The 24,400-nt window shown below is 30.4% G+C and overlaps 1 long non-coding RNA gene across 1 annotated transcript in view; it reads right to left on the reverse strand.

Moving 5' to 3' along the window:
• Positions 1-1,408: 1,408 nt before the first annotated feature.
• The window catches only part of LOC134234489 (uncharacterized), a 46,191-nt gene continuing 23,199 nt past the window's right edge, over positions 1,409-24,400 (reverse strand). The window contains exons 2-5 of the long non-coding RNA XR_009985183.1: positions 12,616-12,687; positions 8,452-8,523; positions 4,139-4,210; positions 1,409-1,480 (exon numbers count right to left, since the gene is read on the reverse strand). This is a non-coding gene — a long non-coding RNA (uncharacterized LOC134234489). The remainder of the gene's footprint in view (positions 1,481-4,138; positions 4,211-8,451; positions 8,524-12,615; positions 12,688-24,400) is intronic.

Consider the following 24,400-nt stretch of genomic DNA (forward strand, 5'->3'; position numbering starts at 1 on the left):
TGTTGTTGAAGGATAGGCATCTTATGTAAATGTAGAGAAAAAAAGACACAATACACTTCTTGTTTAGGTTTATATGTTAAATACTTATTTATGTACAGGAATAGAAAAAACATTTTATTTGACTCTTTGCACATTTTGAAAAGGTGATGTAAAGAAGATTGTGATATTCTTAATCTAATGTTCTTTTTGATGAAGATAAGTGTAAATATCATCTTGGTTGATATACAGTTTGATAAAAAAGCAGAACTAATCAAACACTTTCTCATGCAAAAATAAATGAGTAATTGATTGATTGATTGATTAATGTTTTACGCCGGATCGGCGATATTTCAGTCATATATCGGCGAAAAAAAATAAATAAATGAAAAAAGACTGAAATACAATACATTGGGGATTGAGTTCCTAAAAAATAATTATGTTGAATGTATGCCTCAGAGTCGTTGATATTAGTCATATACTTTTCTTGATCAGTGTACGTTGCATGTCGACAATGAGAACACAGAATATGATATTCTTATATTTAAAAAACATTGAAATGCATCATATTAAATAGTGCAATAATTGTATTCTATCAGGTCCAATGGTTTTAAGGCAGATGTAACTTCTTTTCATCGCAGCTAAGGAGAGGAAATAATAAGGAATATGTAGGCTTAATTATCGTTCAATGTAAGTCTTCTGCATTGCTTAAATTTTCTCAGAAAGACGTGTATTTTCTTTCACTTTCAGCTTAATATTGGGGCTTATCAATCTGTTAATAAAATTAATTATTCTTGTTGGAGAATTTCTTCTCAATCTTATTTTAGGGGAAAAAGACTTTTTTCCTCTTAGAAATATCTTTTATAATAAATACTTGTATGATTAATGGCCAAACACATGCAGAAAAATGATAAATATCCTTCAAAGTCAAGCCTTTTATTTAATTTTCTACATCGAAAAGAAAAAAAATAACATCTTTAATGAAATATTTACTTTAAACTGAAGTAGGGTAAAGAAGAGTCTTTATAATGATTTTTATGTTAAGGAAAAAAACATGCTATTTTACAATTTATATTCACATTTCTTTCTCCGTGTAGAGATTGATGAAATATTGAATTTCACTGTGCATTTGGAATTCATAATATTCTAATATTATTTTTTAATCTCTCATTCGGAACTAAGAACTGCATTCTACTAATAGATATTTAAAATGAATATCAAATGTTTAATCAAAATACTACCTACATTGATTAAGTAGAATGTTGAAAAAGTCATGTCATTTACGAAATAGATATGAAGATTAATAAGATTGTAAGAATTATAACATGAAGAAATTGATTTTGACATTTCTGAATTGTAAATAGTGATTTAAGAGTTCTTTGAATAATTCACACTACATGATTGTAATCTATGTTAGAACATCTATACTTACAGTTCCGATAGTTTTGACAGACCAATAAATGCATTCTCCTGTATGCTGGTTATTCTGTTGTTGGATAGACTTCTTATGAAAATGTAGAGAGAAAAAAACACAGTTAATGCCTTGATCTGGCTTATATGGTCATTTTAGGTCATCTGAGTAAACTCCGTCGTGCGTCGTGTCTATTGATTATATAGTGAAAATGATTTATTTCTTTGATAATCATCTTCTTTGCTCCTGAGTATGAAATAAACTAACCAAGTACATAGTTATGTTGAATAAGGCTGCCTCTTCCAAAATTGTGAATTTCATGGCCCCAAGGTCAGGGGTTCTGGTGTTAGGGTGGGGCTTTATTAACTATATAGTACAAATGCATAAATTCTTTAAAAATCTTCTTTTCTGCTCCTGGGTATTTAACCAATGAACTCTGTACATAGTTATGAGGAGGAAGGATGTCTTTTTAAAATTTGTGAATTTCAGGGCCCCTGGGTCAGGCCTTCTTGTGTTAGGGTAAGGCACTCATGTTTATATAGTAAAATGCATGATTTCTTTGAAAATCTTTTCCTTTGTTCCTGTGTATTATGCCAATGATCTTAGTATATATTTTTTACAAAGAAAGGTGCTTCTTCCTAAAATGGTTAATTTCCTGCCCCTGGGACAGAAGTACTTGTTGGGAGGAGGGGGAGTACAAAGTCTGAAAACAATTTAATGCTTTGAAATCTGCACTTTGGTATTAATCAACAACATGTTAAAATTAAATTTATAATTTCTCCAAAATTTTAAAACATGTGGCCCCAGGGTTAGTGATTCCTTTGGGATGGGGTGCACAGCTAATAGTGTGGAATTGCAATTTTTCTTTGTTACTCTGATCTACCTCTGTGTATTAAGTCAAAAAAGGAAGACTGCTGAGTGTATAATTATGAAAATCAATGGTGCTTCTTTCAAAATTGTGAATTTCATGGCCTTTGGTTTAAAAATGAATCAAATTCAATTGTTGGAAAATTGTCGTAAATTATTCAGGTGACCTATAAGGCCCATATGTCTCTTGTTTATCTATGAAGAGGGAGAATAAAAACATTTTGAAAAGGTCATATTAACAGGTTTGTGCCATCGACTCTCAATTTTATGTTCTCTTTGAAGAACATTAGTGTAATGAAGGATATGGAGATAACGAACAGTATTCAATGTCAAAGTACATAAAATATTTACATGTAAATGTTATTTTCTTTGATGAAATTGGATAAACAAACAGAACGATTAATCATTTCTTAAATCATTTTTCAATATATTTTGTATTTTTCTCATATAAAATTTTGATATTAAATAAAAATATATATTTTTATTCATTTAGTTATTGTAAAAAAAATCAATAATATCTTATTCTTAAATTAATTTTTCTCGAAGTGGAAGACTTTTTAGAAACCTTATGACGCATGCATATGATATCTTTTTCATATTTTTTTTCTTTGTGTTATACTTTAGTCACCAAAAAAGATACATGTTTAAAAAAAATGGACAAAGACATGCATATAGAATAGCAAAGATTTATATAAGGATGGCCTGAAAAAGACTAGAGTCTTTTATTATGCTCATTTTTTAGAAATATGCACGATTTACATTTCTCAGTTTTCAATCATAATAATAATCTGTAAAAGAAGACACAAGTAAAGCCTGCTTTCAGTATACATCTTTGTTGTTAATATTACCCTACGTCTACTTATTTATCTCTCAATCGGAATCCCGGGCCCTATCCTACGAACTACATGTACACTCACTCTTTTTTTGTTTTTCTTAAATTAATGCATGTATTTTATATCAAAACACTTGCATTTCATTGTGCAATATTTCTCGCATCATAGTAAAAAAAGTATTTACTGTTTTAAAGTAACTTGTTCACGTAAGTAATAAATTTAAAAAGAAAATAAGAAAATACAGGTAAAAAAGTAAAATTCTATATAACTTAAACGTTAACTGATTTTGCAATTATTTGGTAGACTGGTGTGATTGACGTCGAAAAGTGTGTTTCTGATGTTATAATAAACTAAAGCTTTTAAAGCAATGGAAAATAAAAATGTTCTTAAAGAAAAATTAATAATAAACAAACGCTCCTGAAATTTAAGGCATAAAAGATTTGAGTTCTTTCAATTATTTTTATTATTTCTTCATATAAATCCTTTATGCCCGTCATATTTTATATAAAACGAGGAAAAAGCGTTAATATTTGGCATTTCGAGATGCCCCCTTTTATAATAAGATAATAACATTTTGTGTTTCTTATATATAATTTACAATATAGTATTACTATTCATGTATTATATTTTGTGCAAATCGGCTATAATTGTAGTATTTGTATAAATTTGCTTTAAAGTGCTTCAAATTGACACGTTCCTATATAATCCTAAAGTAAATGTACCTGTACATTGAGATTGTCCCTTAAAAGCATCCAGGTGATAGATTTCCCTCAAACTTAGCGTGTACACTGAAGTCAATATAAGTTATATATGGTATAAAATTAAAGAGTTTCTGTATTGTAGATTTCACGCAATAAAAACACAAGTCGGCCCCCGTGGTTGATTAAGTCGAATGTTCACATAATCATGTCATACAGGAGATAGTTCAGATAATTTTCAATAAGTGAATTAAACTATACCATGCAGAAATCGAATGAGGATTTTCTAAATTTTACACAGTGATTTATGTTTTTATTAGGTAATTCACAGTAGTTAGAACTTTTGTACTTACAGATACCATACTCTTGAAAGACCATTAAATGCATTCTCCTGTATACCGGTTATTCTGTTGTTGGATAGTAATCTAATGAAATTGTAGAGAAAGAAAAAAAATTATGTTCTTGTTTTGGTTAATATGTTCGAAATTCATCTATTTAGAGGAAGAGTAAAACTATTTTATTTGACTCTAAACATTTTGAAAATGTCATATTTGTGCCATCTATTCTACATTTTGCATTCTTTTTAGCAAAAGAAGTGTATGTGCATGTGGCATCTTTCTTTGATCTACAATTTGATAAACAAGCAAAACTATCAAATACTTTTCTCAAGCAATAATATATGATACGTATAATGATTGTGGAATTAATTCCTAATTATTGATCATTCTATCTGTATTCCCCATAGATTCTATTTTCTTTAAACTTCAGTTTCTTTTTCAGTGTAGATAGATAGATTAAGTGTAGGTATTGAGCATTGTTTTCTCAGAAAATAAAGTATATTATCTTAATTTTCAGCTATATTATAAGACTAAGTAATCTGTTTTTTAAATCGTTTTGCGGTTAGAGTTTTCAAAAACAAAATCTCTATAAGGAATATATTTTTTACAAATTTTTTTTTAATATTATATCTGGCAGTTAGATGCAGAAAAAATGACAATACTTCAAAATGAAGCCTTTTGCTTGATTATTTTACCCTAGGAAGGAAAACTTGGAATCCTTCAATAAAAAAAATACTTTAAACTGAACAAGCTGCAAAACCCGGTAAAGATGAGTCGTTATTTAGCTTATTATGTTGATAAAAATAAGCATACATATGTCACTATTTGCATTTTTTCTTTTCTCCTTCAATGTAGAGATTTATTAAAGAAATAATCATTATTCATAAGTGAGTCGTAATTGCAATTGTACACTATATGTTTCATGAAAAAACAATTTTTATATAAAAAAAAAAAAAGTTGTTGTCGGGTCACTTGTATCTCAATTTTCATAATTTTTGTCACTGAATCATGCAGAATTGTTCAAATTTTCTTTTCTTACAATGCTTAAAATGTTGCACAAATCATTGAGAATAAATCATGAAATTGTCAAGAAAAAAATGTTATCCTCGAATTACTATGCTATTGTATGAAATTATAGTCTTAAATTTTTTTTATTTTGCTCTTGACCTATGATACCACCTCAATGCCTATCGATAAAATTATTTTAAAATTATGCAATAAAACTGCAAAGAAATCGCAATTTATGATGGTTTAGTCATAAAGATAAGCAACAAATAACACTGCAATGATATTTATGAATAATCATTTTTCAATGAAATACTGTGAAATCATTATTTTACTTGGGGGTTTAAATTTCATGGTTTTTCAAGGTATGAAGAGACCCACAAATTTATTACGACCACAAAAATAAAATTTTCACATATGTTACAACTGAACAATTCTTCAACCATGAAATCAAATCCCTATGAACCAATATATTTTCCTCAAACCACAATAATTTGTCCCCTCGAAAATGTGTGATTTTATAGTACATGTATGTGGTCGAAAAATGAAATTATGACTCAGTCATGGCCAGGCACTGTTTAAGTCACAATTTATAATGCTCTCTTCTCCTTCAATGTAGAGATGCATTAAAAAAGAAACACGTGTAGCCATTTTTCAGTGTACAATTTGATATCATACTACATCAGTCTATTTTGTCATCACACAATCGGAAACCCTTTATTAAGAACAATATTCATTTAAATTGTTATTGCGTGGACCCTGAGGTCCACGCAGTAAATATATAAGCGATGTTAAACCGAATGCCATGGGCAAACGACAGGCTACACATGCGCGAGACTGCTGGAGAGTTCGCCCCTTCGGGAACTTGCCCGTAGAATAATTCGCCCTTTTTGAATTAGAATATGCCATTCATTGGCAAATCGCGCTTTTAAATCCGCATATCGTATTTATATATTCATCGGCGGATCCCAATTTCCCTCTTCTACATAAATTGTACTTTTATATACAAACTAAATATTGATTCTATGGCAAAAAACATTTTAAAAAGTAGGAAGAACTTGCAGTATAAATAGATACATGTATCTTAACCATGTTAACAACTTGAATAAAAAAACGTCATTCAATGACTAGTTCTAACTTTTGAAAGATAGAACAAGTTTTCACCGGTATTTGTTTTGTGCAAAAGGCTCGAAAAATAATATGCTATTTCAGCAATCCAAACGATATGACAGAGGTCTGTAGCAACGGTTTTTAATGTGGGGGAGGGGCAACGGGGGCTCCAATCAAAAAAATCTACGTACTACAGAGCTGTGCTACACGTGTCATTGGCGTCGGAAGCAAATTGAAATTGGGGGCGGGGCTTAGTGTGAAAATATATCTATACCTTAAAAAAGGGGGATGGGGGGGTGCGGGGCTAAACCTATACGCACCAATGTTCACTGTCTTTACTAAGTATATATTTCAGAAAAAGGGGGGGGGGGCTAAACCCCTTTTTTCCCACGATAGATTTCTTCCGTATAAATCCAGAACAGGTGTCAAGTCCCAGCAATTATGGTTTATATGAATCAGATTGCCCGATTTTTGAAACAGTCAAAACTAAAGGATAATCGGAGATACTTAACAATTACGAGGGCTGTTCAATAAATAATGTCCTGAACTGTATGACATACAAAGCAGATATCATATGACATTAAACTTGACTTTCTCTCATTATTGAATCTTTAATGAATTTATAACAGTTTATGTGACCACTTTTCATCACATAGTTTCATCGTGAGAAGCTGGGAAACAAGGGCTATTCGAGACACTGCATTATAAATGAATGGTGAAGAATCAGTAAACTAAAGTGAAAAGAAAAGCTTCATTAAAGCTCCTGTAAATCTTGTTAAAAATCCCAAAGAAATATTCACTGAAATATGTGTCATTTACAGCAACCAATGCCTGTTTTATAGACAAATGAGTAGATGGATTTCAATAATAAAAAAAATTATATAATGGGCATCAAAAATGGGTACCGTCCTTGCCAACAAAAATTATAACAAGTGATGTACTGTACGCCAAATTTCAACAAATAATATTTGATGATGTATGATTGACTTCAAGACACATAACAAATTTGATAGACATCATATCGGGAGTACTTTACACTGTTTTTAAAAAACGTTTGACGGTTAAAAAAAAAAGCTTGGTACCCAAAGGTCACCCTATATTTTGAAAAATGAGTGAAAACGACAGCGTGTACGAAAGTCTTAACAATTGTTTTGAAGTATCATTAAATGTAGTTATCCACGTTTGTTTTATATTCAAACAGATATTGGAACATGAATCTATTGCTTAAAACCCTCAAAACAAAATTGACCATAAGATGTACTTGATAAAAATGGCGAAGGTCTTACAAGAGCAAAGGTATGCAAGAGCACAAAGACAGATTTATATGCATTTTTTTTAAATATAAGTGGTATTGTTGTTCAAATTCGTACTAGGTAAGACAGTTTAATTCTGGGGGAGTCTAGAAAGCAATTTTTTTTGCAAAAAAATCGAAAGGTTTATTAGAGGAAGGACCCAGAATGAGGAATGGACTACATTGAATTTCTTCATGACAGCGTCCAAACCCGCATGCTCTGAAGAGTAAAGGGGTTTTCGGGATAAACAGAAAGTTAATGTTTTTTCACATTAACAATATTCGCAAGATCTTTGACCGTTTGACTTTTCTATTTCCAAACTTGAAAAATACACCTTTCAGAGGGAAGAAACAAGTCCAGGAAATTATTGGATCTGCCCTTTTCCAGTATACTAAGGGTCATACCCAAAAATGAGTTCTAAAAACAATCAGAAATTGGATAAAAAATGCTACGGACATGTGTTTTAATAAAAAGAGATTGATAAGTAAAATCATGAAGACTAAATCATTGAAAATCGTCTTTTGCTTCTTTCTGAGCACCGAGGACATTATTTATTGAACAGCCCTCGTATGCTTTGAGACTACAATCAGTCATAAGTAGGCAAATCATTGTAGAAAATGTGAACAAACTTACATGAATATTCACTACAATTAAAAATTTACTTAAATTGGATTTCGGTTAGAACCACATGCATATGGTCCACGTATTGTAGTCATTTTTTAAAGGACAACAACTTCTATATATAATAAAACCACTACCTACATTGAAGACGTGGAATATTGACAAATTCATGTCATTTAAGCTACGTTCAGAACACTAATAGTAAAGGAATTAAAATGGTAACTTGAAGAACACGAATGAGAAATTTATTTCAATCAGTGATTAAAAAAATCTTTAAGTACTTCACACTTCTATACTTACACACTCAATAATCCTGACAGACCATTAAATGCATTCACCTGTATACTGGTTATTCTGTTGTTGGATAGGTACCTAATGTAAACGTAGAGAAGAAAAATACAATTAGGTTCTTGATCTGGATTATATGGTCAATATATATCTATGTAGATGAAGAGACAAACTGTTTTATTTGAATTTGACGTTTTGAAAAGGTCATATGAACAAATTTGTGCCATCCAATCGAAATATTCTTTTCCTTTTTACGAGAGGGACGTTAAACAATATACAATCAATCTTTTCCTTTTTATGAAGATTTGTGTGTGTACTTTGATATACAATTTGATCAGCAAGCAGAAATATCAAAACTTTTCTAGAGCAAAAGGGTATGGTAAATATAATGAATGTGGATCTAATGCCTAAATATCGATCGTGCTATCTGTATGAAGATTAAATTCTATGATTTCTTTTTCACTTATATTTCTGTTGGTGTGTGTAGAATAACAGCTATGATAACATAAAATATGTTATTTTTAAATCAATAAATTAAAATGCATACAATTATAGGAAATAATATAAGATTCTTATTTTATCAAGTCCAGTTAATATATAGCAAAAGTCAGTGTTATCGTTCAGTGTACGATTTCGGCATTGTTTTCTTTGAAATTTACATATATTTTCTTACATTTTCTTTTGTATTATGGGACTAATTAAGTAATCCTTTAAAAATCAATTATTGAATTAACCTGTTTTTAAATTAATTATTTTTGACTTTTTACATAGCCCCTTTAATGTAGAGATACATGAAAGAAATAAGCATACTCCGTCATTTCCTACATCAGTCATTTCTCCTACAATATATAGATTTATCAATTTCAAAGTAGAAACCATTTTTAGTGTTGATTTCATAATATCCTACCTCTATTAAGTCATCACACAGTCGGAAACATGTTATTTAGAACTTTATTCATTTTAAGTGTTAAAGATTAAAAAAATACAACCTAAATTGATGGCATACATTATGGACATTGTAAGAATTATAACATGAAGAACTTAATTTTGACATTTCTGAATTGTAAATAGTGATTAAAGAGTTCTTTAAATAATTTACACTTATCTATGTAAGAACATCGATCTCTATACTTACAGATGCCATAGACCTGACAGACCATTAAATACATTCATCCGTAAAATGGGTATGCTGTTGTTGGATAGGTATCTAATGTAGATGTAGAGAAAAACAGTAAAATTCCGTTCTTGATCTGGATTATATTGTAAATATTTATTTCTGTATAGGAAGAGACAAACTATATATTTTGTGTGTGCTTTGATATACATTTCGATAAACAAGCAAAACACTTTTCTCAAGCAAAAATATATGATAAATAAAATTACTGTGCATTAAATGCCTACACATTGATCATGATATCTGCATGCCCCAAAGATTCTATATTGTTTTACCTCTTTTTCTATTTCTTTTTCACTGTACGCAGAATTATGACTATGATAACATAAAATGTATTTTTAAATCAATAAAATACATCAAAGTAGAGTAGATAATACAAGATTCGTATTCTATTACATCCCATAAATTGATACCTCAAGCGAACAAAGAAAACAAAGTGACCAAGTTTGTTTTGGATGAAATAATAGTGTACTATTTTGGCCTTGTTTTCTCATAATATATAGTATATTTACATTTATTTTATATTTAGTACATTTAGACTCTATTATAGTTCTAAGTTATCTGTGTTTAAAATGAATTATTTTTGGTTGTTATAGATTTTGCAGAAAACTTTTTTAAAGAATACATACGATTTAATTAGATTTTTAACAGTGAAATACTGTAATTTATTCATTGAATAAAATTTGTATTCTTTAACAGTGTGAAAGGATATCAAAATGATAACCTTTCACAGTGTGACAAATATCAGAAGTGTGGTAAAATTCTTGATTTCCCTTCCCATAACAAGGAGTACTGTTAAAAATATTTTTCGCCTGTTAAAAGATGGAATCAAATTAAGAAGCAGTTCTGACAGAAATAAAGACTCTTAAGGATGTATTCTTCTGATACCCGGAAAAAAATGTGCATTTAACTTTCCACAAGCTTTTATTTTTCGGAAAGTATAATATCCAAGGAATAATTTAAAGAGAAGAAAAGTGTATGTTATTGTTCATCTAAGAGAGATTCAACCCCTCCAACATAGGCCAAAAATAGTGCATGGGAAATGTCATTAAAAAAGCTATTAGATCATAAAATACTTCATAAACTTATAAATACAATTAATTTAAACTTGGTTTGGCTTAAATTGACTTGAAAATATTGCAAAGGTAATTTTTAAAGCAAAATATGAGCAAATAAATACCAATTAGATAACTTGTACCCAAAAAAGTTGTTCACCGGTGTCAAATTTATGCAAATTTTTTTCCTATAAAATTGCTCGAAAAACGAGAAAAAAAACATATTTCTACAATTAAATTTTTTGAAAAAATTCTTGTTCAGTTTCTTTAGGTATTATATGGTTCCATATCATAGCATGAAAAATAGGGGTTAGTGTACATATAAGAAAGTTTTGATATTTGTTATATCCCCACCCCTATTTCTTTTTCAGCATTTAATGAAAATAAATCAAGGCATTTTTGCTTCAAAGTATGTGGTTTATTCACCAAATATTCAATATTAGTGTGATAATTTCAGACAATAATTGCAATATTGTCAAGAAAAGGTTTTTATGAACAAAAAGTAATCATTTAACAAATAAAAACTTTATAATAGTTTGTTGGAAGCCCCCCCCCCCTCTCTATTGCCCTGCGGTTTCCGGATTGGGTCCTGGTGTCTGGTGTTGGATGGTAGCTTCCCTGGGATCTGTCATCCAGTCCCACTTTCTCAATCTGATTTGCATGGTTTTCTCCATCTGATTTTAGTAGTTCTTAAACCCTGTTCTCTTCTAAAGTTCTTTATTTGTGATTCTCGTGAAAACAAGACTTACCTGTAAAATTTCATATTAGAAAAAATAGATAATAATTTACTGGTAATATCATTGTTCAAAAATGTAAAATCAATATTTTGTCTATCTGAATGTGTTTTTATGAACCCAAGCCTGTAGTTTAGACTCAAATAATTTCTAATGCTCTATGGTGTTTCAGAAAAAAACATTTTTTAACCCGCATAGGCGGCAATATAATGAAGTGACCTCGTTTCTTACCGAATGTAAACAGCTAAACATTATAGATGTTATCTTATTATTTTCTTACGGTATGTCTATAAATTTAGGATAGATAATATGCATTTACAATATCAATGGAATTTTATCATATACTAAGAGCTAAAGTTGCAATAAAAAAAAAATACAAATGTTGTCGTCTGCACGCATCTGGAGACCCCTTAGGCCTAACGTTACGTACATGTACAACATGTTTATGCTATGTTTGAGTTTGCGATGCGACAGTATACTATGTATTTTGAAACTTTTGTATCTATTATACATAAACATTGCTATTTTCAATAAGTTTAAAAGCATTAAAAACTTACATTTTCGCCTTTTCACTGCAAGCTGACCACTATTTGAACGTCGTCAACACACTTCGGCGCTCTTGGCTTGCATGTTTGGGGACCGCTTTCGAGGATGTACATGTAGTGATATCGGCGATTTTTAATGTGGTCGAAATTTCTGCCGGTTGGTTCTTTAAATGGAGTGCCATTCGGCATTCCTGTCATTTGACTTCTACCCCTCTCGAGTTCACTTGTTATTCTACCGTCGACTTTGATAGGTCTATATCGTAAATATCACAAATTTGCACACGTCTTGGTCATTAATACACCATACAAAGATTTTTTATTTAAGAATTTATATAGTTAAACATGTAAATTATTAAAACTTTAGAAACTTAATTGTAAATTATTACTGTATCAGTATGAATTTTACGACTTCTTTAAGTACGAAGATCCACTTGGGGTAAAACGATCAGAAGAATTCATCCTTAAGTGATTGACTGCTAAGGTTATCCTACATTGATGACGTAGAATGTTGTTATATTAATGTTATTGAGGATACCTTTCAGAATACTCATATTACAAGAATAAAAATGAGAACATGAGGAACATGAATGAGAATTTTTTTTTTTGTTTCAATCAGTGATTAAAGAGATCTTTGAGTGATTCACAGTAGTAAGAACATCTATACTTACAGAGTCGACAGTCTTGACAGACCGTTAAATGCATTCACCTGTATACTGGTTATTCTGTTGTTGGATAGGTCTCTGATGTAAACGTAGAGAAGAAAAATACAATTAGGTTCTTGAACTGGATTATATGGTCAATATTTATCTCTGTAGATGAAGAAACAAACTATTTGTGTGTGCTTTGATCTACATTTTGATAAACAAGCAAAACACTTTTTTCTACCAAAACTTTTTTTTGACTCCACACGTTTTGAAAAAGTCATATGAACATGTTTATGCCATCGATTCCAAATTTTGTCTTGTTTTTTTATGAAAATTAGTGTGTGTGCATGTGGTATATTCTTTGATCTACAATTTGATAAACAAGCAAAACTATCAAACTCTTTTCTCAAGCAAAAAGGTATGATAAATATCATAGTGTATGTAGCATTACAACGATGATAACATGAAGAAGGATCTGGAGATAACGAACAGTATTCAATATCAAAGTCCATAAAACAATATACACTTATTAAATTACTACGAGGTAAACAGTCAAACTGTTGTCCCGAGGTAGTGGGGAAGACTTGGGAAACTGTTGCCCGAGGCCAAAAGGCCGAGGGCTACAGTTTCCCAGATCTTCCCCACTACCGAGGGACAATAGTTTGACTGTTTCATGGAGTAGTCATTAAATAAGTGTTTTATTACCTAACCTATTACATAATCAGCTAAATTTGAATAAAAACACACAAACAATTTAGAAAGAGTTAACAACTTTTTATCCACATACCACTAGTCTATTAATTAGAACACAGAATGTAAAGTTTAAATTAATATTTAATAATTATATTTAATACTTAATAAATTGGTTGTGTGTTTTATTCGAATTTATTTAATTATATAGCAGTTAAATAGTCATGACGTTATCATCAAAACGCTTGAATATCACGATGACGCTTTAAACAGGCAACAGTTCATTCTGTGGACCAGCCAACAGTTAGACTGTTTCATGATCACGCAAAAACATAAAATGAATCGTGAAACAGTTCAAAATGCCTAATTACATTTTTTATAGTAGGTTATGTAATAATACAAAATAGGAGCAGAGCAAACACGGAACTCTGAAACATCAGAGGTTGGATAAGGTGCCATGGGGAAGTGAGTATCCCCTGCTGACCGGTCAAACCCGCCGTGTACTCATTGTCATCATCGTGATATAACGGAAACATCCGTAGTCAATTCAGTGTATAAATAATGGACTAACAATTGGTATGAAAAACATCAGTCAGCATTTGCCTCAATAATAAATTATATTTGCTGACAAGGTCATAGTATCGACCATAGAACTTACAAAATGATGCCTTTAAACAAGACTGCTTATATTTTTGTTTCATCAACTTGCTTCTCATTAATTTACCTCGTTTTAGAAATATGACATTTTTGATTAAACAAAATACATCAAAGTATATTACGCAGGGGTAATAAGGAAGCATACAGAATATTTTACATTGCATAAATCATAATTTGTCGTAAAATTGGTTTAGAGATGTAATTTTACTTTAGAAAATAAATAGAAACATTAACAAAAATTAAATGTTTTTATTTTGTTATGACGTATCTGTCATTATGATTAAAATCTATCACCGATGACGTCGTAATTATGTGTGCATTAGTTATTTTGGAATTGATCATGTCGTGTAAAGAGAATTTGGCATATACAATGATACGTTAGATTGAATTTAAAAGCATATATCGTGAATATTAGATGAAATTCATTTTACAGTAATTATATATAGTAAATAGATATGGAGTTCAGTTGATAAAAAAGGTATGCTAATTCATTTCCATCGATTATATTCCCTTTCGAAGATACTAGTAGTCAGCTATAAACGTATCCCAGTCGACCTTTCCTCTGTCATTCGTGACAAAAATAATGCAACAGAACAACAATAAGCTGGAGATTTCAAAACATCAGATTTATACAGATGAATGGGTTGCCTTCTAAAATACTTGGAAAGTTCTGCTAGAATCTCGGGTTAAGCATGGTTTTTACGAGAAATCGGTTCATGTGTATAAGATTTAAAACATCGGGTAAGGTTTCATATGATTGTGTAGAATAATTATTTTACTGACAGGAAAGTGGGATTTTAGCAGCATTTTTAGACAAAATAGATGTTTTTCGACTCTATTAATTACCTAAAGAAAATATTTAACACTGGGATTTTGTTGATCCGTTAGGTTTTTTTTTATTAAGGAACATTTCGGTATTTTAAAATAGAAGTCAAATGATGCTGTGAGGGTTGCGCAGCGTTAGACACTCTTTTAGCTTTATGCAATACATGTAGTTAATAATAGTTTACAATAATAGATAATAAATGGTTTTGGTAAGTTATCAACCTTAATTTTCTTTAAAAAATCTGATTTTCCCGAGAAATGATTTTATGCGTATTAAACATACCCAAGTAAATAATATAAGAGTTGTCTTCTATCAAGTCCTATAAATTTATAGCACAAGTTAAAAAAATTTTCCATCGCTGATTAAAAGAGAAATAATAAGGTTCGTTTCAAATGAAATTATAGTTCAAAATACGTTTTCGGTATTGTTTTCTTCCAAAATCTTTTTTCTGTTTTTAAAATAAGTAAAGATTTTTGTACCAAAAATACATAGCCATCCAGGACGTCACGCAAGTTTGTTTTGGTCGAAGTCGAGCAGGTGCTTAAAAATCTAGTCCAGGTCCTAATCACTCCCAACTCTTGACAGAGTCCTAAATTTTGACCCCTACCGAACTTCCATACTAGGCACTTCCGGAAAATTTCCTGACTATCTTGCAATACAGCAACATGTCCTCTATTATCCCTGAAAAAATCAGCTTTCTAGCTTGAGTCGTTATTGAGTTCCATAACAGACATAAAAGTCATCAAAATTTCGATCAAAGGGCGATAACTTCCGACCGGAAGTGAATTTCAAACAAACGAAAAAACGTATAAGGTTAAGATAAAAATACCAAGTCTCCGAAAATTTCAAGTAAATCGGTCGAACCATCTCCGAGAAATCTTCTGCACAAAAATTGTAAAGAAAAAGAATGATAACTAGATGAGATCTCGTTGCTAGCAACGAATGGGTCTTCCGTCCAATTCTTGATGAGATGAGATGAGATTTTGATTGAGCTTTTTTTACAATGATTATATTGTAAAGAAAATCGATTATGCCGTTATGTTTTTTTTAGGTATTGAACGTTACATAATCAGAAATTCTAATTCTGGTCCCTCTTGATCCCTAATATGAGGGGTCAGCCCTTTTTTCTTCAAATCATCTTAAAGTTCTCATGCATTTAAACACTTTTTGTTCAAGAAGTGTTCAGAGATTCATTTTCTTTTTCGAGTTATTTGCAAAAGAATTATTTTTATTTTTTAGGGGCCAACCCTTCAACTCCTTAATGGGGATGTTTAGCGAAAAATAAAAGTTTGCATATAGTTCAGAACATTATTTTGAACATCTTTTGTTTAAATTTACTTATTAAAATATTTCCAACTTTTGAGATATAAAGCGTCAAAGATTCAGCATTCCGGCCCCTTTGATCCCTAATTATGTACCATACGATATCAAAATTATAATATATAATTGTAGATGGTTGAGATAAACACCTTTGCTTCAGTAACGTATTACAAAATATTAACTGATAAAGAGTTATCCATTGAGGACTTCTGGCCCCTCTTGGCCCTTAATTTGAGCACCCATGCCAGTCCCCTTTAACGCTCTTAAGAGTTTGAAAACTTTTTGTTCAACAACTATTCAGAGATTCTTCTTTGTTTTCGAGTTATTATCAAAAGAAATATTTAGTGGCCAATCCTCTCCTTAATGGGGACATTTAACGAAAAATGAAAGGTTGCATATTGTTCAAAACATTATTTTGAACATCTTTTCTTCAATACTACTTATCAAAATATTTCTCACTTTCCATAGATAAAGCGTCAAAGACTGAGCATTCTGGCCCCTTGTGGCCCCTAATTATGTACCATACGACATAAAAATCATAATATATAGTTGTAGATTAATGAGATAAACATTTTTGCTTCAGTAATGTATAACAAAATATGGACTGCTAAAGAGTTATCGATTTAAGAATTTTGGCCCCTTTCAGACCCTAATTTGAGTGCCCGGCCCTTTTTTCAGGATTTTACCTTAAAGCTTTTAGGATTTTGCACATATCGTTCAACAAGTGTTCAGAGATTCATTTTCGTTTTCGAGTTTTTTGCAAAAGAAATATTTAGGGGCCAACCCTTCAACTCCTTAATGGGGACGTTTAGTGAAAAATGAAAGGTTGCATATTGTTCAGAACATTATTTTGAACACCTTTTGTTCAATATTACTTATCAAAATATTTCTCACTCTCGAGCTATAAAGCGTCAAAGACTGAGCATTCTGGCCCCTTGTTGCTCCAAATTATGTACCATACGACATGAAAATCATAATATAAAGTTGTAGATGGTTGAGATAAACATTTTTGCTTCAGTAGTGTATAATAAAATATTAACTGCTAAAGAGTTATCGATTGAAGACATTTGTCCCCTTTCAGCCCTTTATGTGATGAGTCAGCACTTTTTTTCGTTGTATCATAAAAAAGATCTTGTCATTTTGCACAAATGTTGTTCAGTATGTTTTAACCAAATAATTTTATTTTAAAAGATATGATGCAAAATGTCTCCAAAAAGCACTCATGATTCGTATCCTAAATTTTGACCCCTACTGAGCTTCCATACTATGCACTTCAGGAAAAAATCCTGACGCAGGTGCAACATGGCAACATGTCCTCTATCATCAATGAAAATTTCAGTGCTCTAGCATAAGCCATTTTTGAGATCAAAAACAGACAAGAAGGTCCTCTAAATTTTAATAAAAGGGCGATAACTCTAGACCGGAAGTACATATCCTTGAAAAAACCCACCGGAATTAACATCAGATATAAGCGCATCAACCCTGAAAATTTGGATAAAATCGAAAGAGCCATCTCTGAGAAATCGCCTGCCCAAATTTTGTAAGAAACAAAAAGAATAACAACTAGATACGATCTCGTTGCGAGCAACGAGTGGGAGTGGGTCTTCCAGTCCAATTTCCAATAAGATGCGAAATGATTATGCCTTAGATTTTCATTTAAAAATTTATTGTGATAAAAGATTAGTTTTGAAATCTCTCAAAGGGCGAATTGAATGAGATTTAAACGATTTAAATTTTTCCAAAAATTTTGGATTGCTTCCAAATGTAAAATCAAGCACTATATCTGCATTTTGACAGATAGAGAACATCATGCAATGTGTTTTTAAATATATCAGAGGTCAAATAAAGTGGGTATACAAGGACTTAAATTTTTCAAAAAATTCAAATTTCAACCAAATGTAAAATCAAGTATTACATCTGTATTTTGGCATATGGAGAACATCATACAATGTGTTTTAAAATATCTCAATGGTCAGATAGAGGGAGATTTAAACAATTCAAATTTTTCAAAAAATTTAAATTTCCGCCAAATTTAAAATCAAGTGCTACATCTGTATTTAAACAAATGAAGAATATCATACAATGTGTTTTAAAATCTTTCAAAGGGCGAATTAAATGAGATTTAAACGATTTAAATTTTTCAAAAAATTTAAATTGCTTTTAAATGTAAAATCAAGCACCCGATATGTATTTTAACATAGGGAGAACATCAAACAATGTGTTTTGAAATATCTCAAGGTCAAATAGAGGTATATTGAAACGATTTAAATTTTCAAAAAACTCAAATTGCTTCCAAATGTAAAATCGAGTACCGTATCTGTATCTTGACATATGAAGAATATCATTCAATGTGTTTTGAAATATCTCAAAGGTCAAATAGGGTTAGATTTAAACGATTTAAATTTTTCAAAAAATTTAAATTGCTTCCAAATGTAAATTCAAGTACTATACATGTATCTGTATTTATATATATCGAGAACATCACACAATGTGTTTTGAAATATCTCAAAGGTCAAATAGAGGAAGATTTAAACGATTTAAATTTTTCAAAAAAATTAAATTAATTCCAAATGTAAAATCGAGTACCATATCTGTATTTTGATATATGGAGAACATCATATAATTTGTTTTGAAATATCACAATGTCAAATAGAGGAAGATTTAAACGAATTAATTTTTTTTTTAAAAATTAAATTGCTTCCAAATGTAAAATCGATTACCATATCTGTATTTTGATATATGGAGAACATCATTCAATGTGTTTTGAAATATCTCAAAGGTCAAATAGAGGGAAATTTAAACGATTTAAATTTTTCAAAAAATTTAAATTGCGTCCAAATATTAAATCGAGTACCATATCTGTATTTTGATATATGGAAAACATCATATAATGTGTTTTGAAACATCTCAAAGGTCAAATAGAGGGAGATTTACACGATTTAAATTTTTCAAAAAATTTGAATTGCTTCCAAATGTAATATCGAGTACTACATCTGTATTTTGATATATGGAGAACATCATATAATGTGTTTTAAAATATTTCAAAGGTCAAATAGAGGAAGATTTAAACGATTTAAAATTTTCAAAAAATTTAAATTGCTTCCAAATGTAAGATCAAGTACTCTATGGTATTTTGACAGAGGAAAAACATCATAAGTTGTGTTTTAAAATCTGATATAGTACTCGATTTTACATTAAGAAGTACTTTAATTTTTTGAAAAATTTTAATTGTTTAAATCTCGCTCTATTTGACCCATGAGACATTTCAAAACACATTGTATGCTGTTCTCTATATGTCAAAATAAAGATTGGATACTTGATTTTACATTTGGAAGTAGTTTAAATTTTTTGAAAAATTTAAATCGTTTAAATCTTACTCTTTTTTTTTTACCTTTGAGACATTTCAAATCACATTGTATGGTGTTCTCCATCTGTTGAAATACAGATATAGTACTTGATTTTTCATTTGGCAGGAATTTAAATTTTTTGAAAAATTTAAATTGTTTAAATCTTCCTCTATTTGACCTTTGGGATATTTCAAAACATATTGTATGATGTTCTCCATACATCAAAATGCAGATATGGTACTCGATTTTACATTTGGAAGCAATTTAAATTTTTGAAAAATTTTAATCGTTTAAATCTTCCTCTATTTGACCTTTGAGATATTTCAAAACACACTCTATGATGTTTTCCATTTGTCAAAATACAGATATGGTACTCGATTTTACATTTGGAAGCAATATAAATTTTTTGAAAAATTTAAATCGTTTAAATCTTCCTCTATTTGATCTTTGAGATATTTCAAAACGCATTATATGATGTTCTCCATATATCAAAATACAGATATGGTACTCGAATTTACATTTGGAAGCAATTTAAATTTTTTGAAAATTTTGAATCGTTTAAATCTTCCTCTATTTGACCTTTGAGATGTTTCAAAACACGTTATATGATGTTCTCCATATATCAAAATACAGCTATAGTACTCGAATTTACATTTGGAAGCAATTCAAATTTTTTGAAAAATTTAAATCATTTAAATCTTACCCTTTTTGACCTTTGAAAGGTTTCAAAACACATTGTATGATATTCTCAATCTGTCAAAATACATTTATAGTGCATGTTTTCACATAAGGAAGCAATTTAAATTTTTGGAAAAAAAACCAAAATTCTTCCACATGTAAAATCGAGTATCATGTAAGAATTATGACAGGTGGAGAACATCATACAATGTTTTTTTTTAAATATCTCAAAGGTAAAAAAGACGAAGAATTAATTTAAATTTTTCAAAAAAAATTGAATTGCTTCCAAATGTAAAATCAAGATCCATGTATATATTTTGACAGATGGATAACATCAAACAACGTGTTTTAAAGTCTCTCAAAGGTCGAATAGGGTATGATTTCAACAATTTAAATTTGAACAAAAATTAAAATTTCTTCCAAACGTAAAATCGAGTACAACATTTTTATTTTAAAAGATAGAGATCATCATACAATGTGTTTTAAAGGAATTAGAATATTTATTGAAAAATTGAAATCGTTTAAATTTTACTCTATTTGACCTTCGAGAATTTCCAATTACACTGTGTAATATATTTTAAATCAAAGGATACAGGCCAAAGATCGAAGAGATCAGTCGTCCTACTAATCTACTTACCGCAAGCATCCTTGAAAATGAGTTTGACGTGTTCTGTCAAAACAAAATGCTAATATACCTGAGTTCATAGTTTCTATATTGGTGCATGTACAAAGGAAAAAATATACCATTGGAAAGCCCTCAAAAGATCTATTAAATGATTCAAAAAGTTTTAAAGTCGGTCAAGAAATGAAAAAGATAGGAAGTTTTACAGATATCAAAGGATAGCCAACGAAGATCAAACAGATCTAAAGAGTACAGTACTAACCGCAAGCGTCCTTGATAATGAATTTGACATGTCCTGTCAAAACGAAAGGCTAACTTACCTGAGCTTATATTTTCTTTATTAGTACACGTACAATAAGAAGACATATACCGTTGGAAAGGTCTTGAAAAGTTCTATTTGATGGTGTAAAAAAAATTTGAAATCGGTCAATAAATAAAAAAGAGATACGATTTTTTAAAAGAAAAGTTCTTAGAGTACATTTGCACTCAAGTGTCCTAACACACCTGAGTTTATATATTGTTTATTATTGTACTCACATACAAAACAAATACATTTTTGGAAAGTGCTCGCCAAGATCTATTTGATGACATAAAAAAATTAAAATTGGATAAGAAATGTTTTTTTTTTTGTTTTTTTTTTTTTTGAAAAATTTAAACACTAACGTAAAATTTCAAAAGTCAGCTACAGATATGAAGTTCACATTTAATCATTCTCGAAAACTTCAAATCTCTATTTTGCGTAGTATTCTCTAAGTAGGCCGGACAAAAATTGAAGCAATTACGTCATATTTCACGACCGGAAGTTAAATTAGAAAAAATGAAAGTATTGGATTGAGCCATATCTGTTCCTTTTAATCTCCGAAAGTTTCATAAAGATCCACCGAACCATTACTGAGATATCAGTTTAGGAAAAAAAAAATAAGAAGAAAAAGAAACATTACAATAATAGAAGGGTCTTCCGCTGAAGACGGAAGACCCTAATAATAAAGGGGGAAAAGAAACCGAAGAATAATAGAAGGGTCTTCTGCTGAAGACAGAAGACCCTAATAATAATAATAATAATAATAATAACTAGAAACTCTTGTTGCTACAGCAACAAAGAAGGTCTTCCGTTCTCCTCTATTTACCTGCATGAATGAGCTTTTATCTATGTTAAAAAAAGGCATATAATATTTTAAATGATTTCAGGAAAACAAAAGACCGGAGGTGTAACTTACCAAGATTCTTTACTTTACTTTAAACAAGTATAGTCTTGATAACATTTACAAAAATCATTTTTAATCACTTCCCGTGATGCACAATCTTTGTGGTAAGTAAAGTGTCTTGATCTATTACAATTTAGGAGATCTCGTAATGTTAACTTCTCAATTTCAGGACAAGAAATCACGTGACTGGAAGTAAATAAATGTAAAAAAAAAAAAAGAAGATATTTGAGGTTACTCTAGACATTTGCAGTCTGAATAACATGTCCTAAAATCTTTTCAAATACTCTTTTCATTTAAGATATTTATGGGATAGTAAGATACTCAGTTTATGCAGTTTTTCTCTCATAACCAGAAGTTGTCGTTTTTGTTTCCAGTGGGACTGACATATATCGAAACTACAAATAAGATGCTATAAGGTAATACTAAGAAAGGTTTCATCAAGAAAAGTTGAAAATTTTGATTTATTTGATCACTTCCTGTGACAACCGGAAGTGACGGCGGACAATCTTCAACTCAGTGGATTTGTCTACTCAAGGTCTACCACCCTATTAGTTTGGTGTCTTAATCTCTTACCGTTTACAAGATCTAGCTATGATAACTTCTAACGTTGAGGACAGGAAATCACGCGACCGGAAGTGAATTTTAAAAGATTTTTGACGTTACTGTAGACATATGCAGTCTAAATAACATATCCAAAAATCTTTACAAGTACTTTATCTATAAAAAGAATTCATGGGAAAGAAGAATACTCAAATTATGTAGTTTTTCTCTCATAGCCGGAAGTTGTAGTTTTTTGTTTCCGTTGGGACTGATATTTTTGAAACTATAAATAGGATACTATAATGTGATATAAAAAAAGTTTCAATAAAGAAAAGTTGAAATTTTCGATTTCTTTGATCACTTCTTGTGACGACCGGAAGTGACGGCAGACGATTTTATCCCTAAAGGTTTTGCTTACTCATCAATATCTACCACTCCTGTAAGTTTGGTGTCTTAATCTCTTACCGTTTACGAGATCTATCTATAACTTCTCATTTTGAGGACAGGAAATCACTCGACCGGAAGTAAATTTTATAAAGATATTTGACGTCACTGTAGACATTTGCAGTCTCAATAACATATCCAAAAATCATTACAAATACTTATGGTATAAAAAATATTTATGGGAAAGAAAAATACTGAAAATATCCAGTTTTTCTCTTATAACCGGAAGTTGTAGTTTTTTGTTTCCGGTGGGACTAACATATTTCGAAACTACAAATAAGATGCTATAAGGTGATGTAAAAAAAATTTCAAAAAAAAAAAGTTGAAATTTTCGATTTCTTTGATCACTTCCTGTGACGACTGGAAGTGACGACGGACAATGTTAACCCAAATGGGCTCGCCTACTTATCAAGATCTATTGCTCATATAAGTTTGGTGTCTTAATCTCTTATCGTTTCTGAGATATGACTCAGACAAAATTATTTTTAAAAAGCGGAAATCGGACATATCTGACGAACGGAAGTGAATTTTGAAAAAATTAAAAAATTGTCTGAGCGTATTTATGTTGTCTATCATTCCTGAAAATTTCAGGAGAATCGGTCCAGCCATCTCTGAGAAATCTTATTGACAAGATTAGGGAAAAAAATAATAATAAAAAGAAAAAACAGTAGAATCACTATAAGGCCTTCCGTCTGAAACGGAAGACCTTAACTAGGGCTAATTGTAACGGGAACCGTTACAGATGTTCCCCAAACGCTCCCCAACTCCCGTTTGGTGCCATACTCCCTTTAAGCTTCATTAAAAAAGACAAACTCTATGCATTTTACACTTTAACAACGTTCCCTGAAGTATACCGAGTATATTCAAAATTTAGCATTTGCACGCGTGCACATGTAAATGCATGTGCGTAATGACCATATTATCTTGTCTACACTATCTATATACATTAATATAATAAAATAATAAAGCATTCAATCCAAAAGTATTAAAAAATACGCTATATCAAGTGTATTTTTAATTTTACCCATCTCACGTGCATGCACGTGCATGCATGTGCATGATGACCTTACCTTTTTGTAGGGGTCCACCATGTCTATATATGTTCTAAATCCCATCCTGTTTGGTTGGAAATCAAAGGAGTTATACCCATTTAAAGTTTAAGCCAATCAGATTGCAGCGCACGTGCATGCGCATGTTTTCATGATACCTGCTATATATTATATTGTAGTATATCCTTATGCATGACTATGTTTAAAATTTCAAATCATTTTGTCAAAAAACAAAAGAGATATTGAGATCTTTGTTTAGCCAATCAGAGCGAAGCGCACGTGCATGCACTGAGTTCGTGCTAATTTGACCATGTCATATTATCTAGACTTTTAATATATCCTTATAAAATGAGTTTCAAAGCATTTCAATAAAAAATATAAAAGTTATGACTATAATAAGTATATCAGTAATTTCACTCATTTCACGCGCA

Source organism: Saccostrea cucullata, unplaced genomic scaffold (genome assembly GCF_032062105.1).
Source record: "Saccostrea cucullata isolate Sc308-1 unplaced genomic scaffold, CSIRO_AGI_Scuc_v1 ctg3694, whole genome shotgun sequence".
In the NCBI taxonomy this organism is placed as follows: domain Eukaryota; kingdom Metazoa; phylum Mollusca; class Bivalvia; order Ostreida; family Ostreidae; genus Saccostrea; species Saccostrea cuccullata.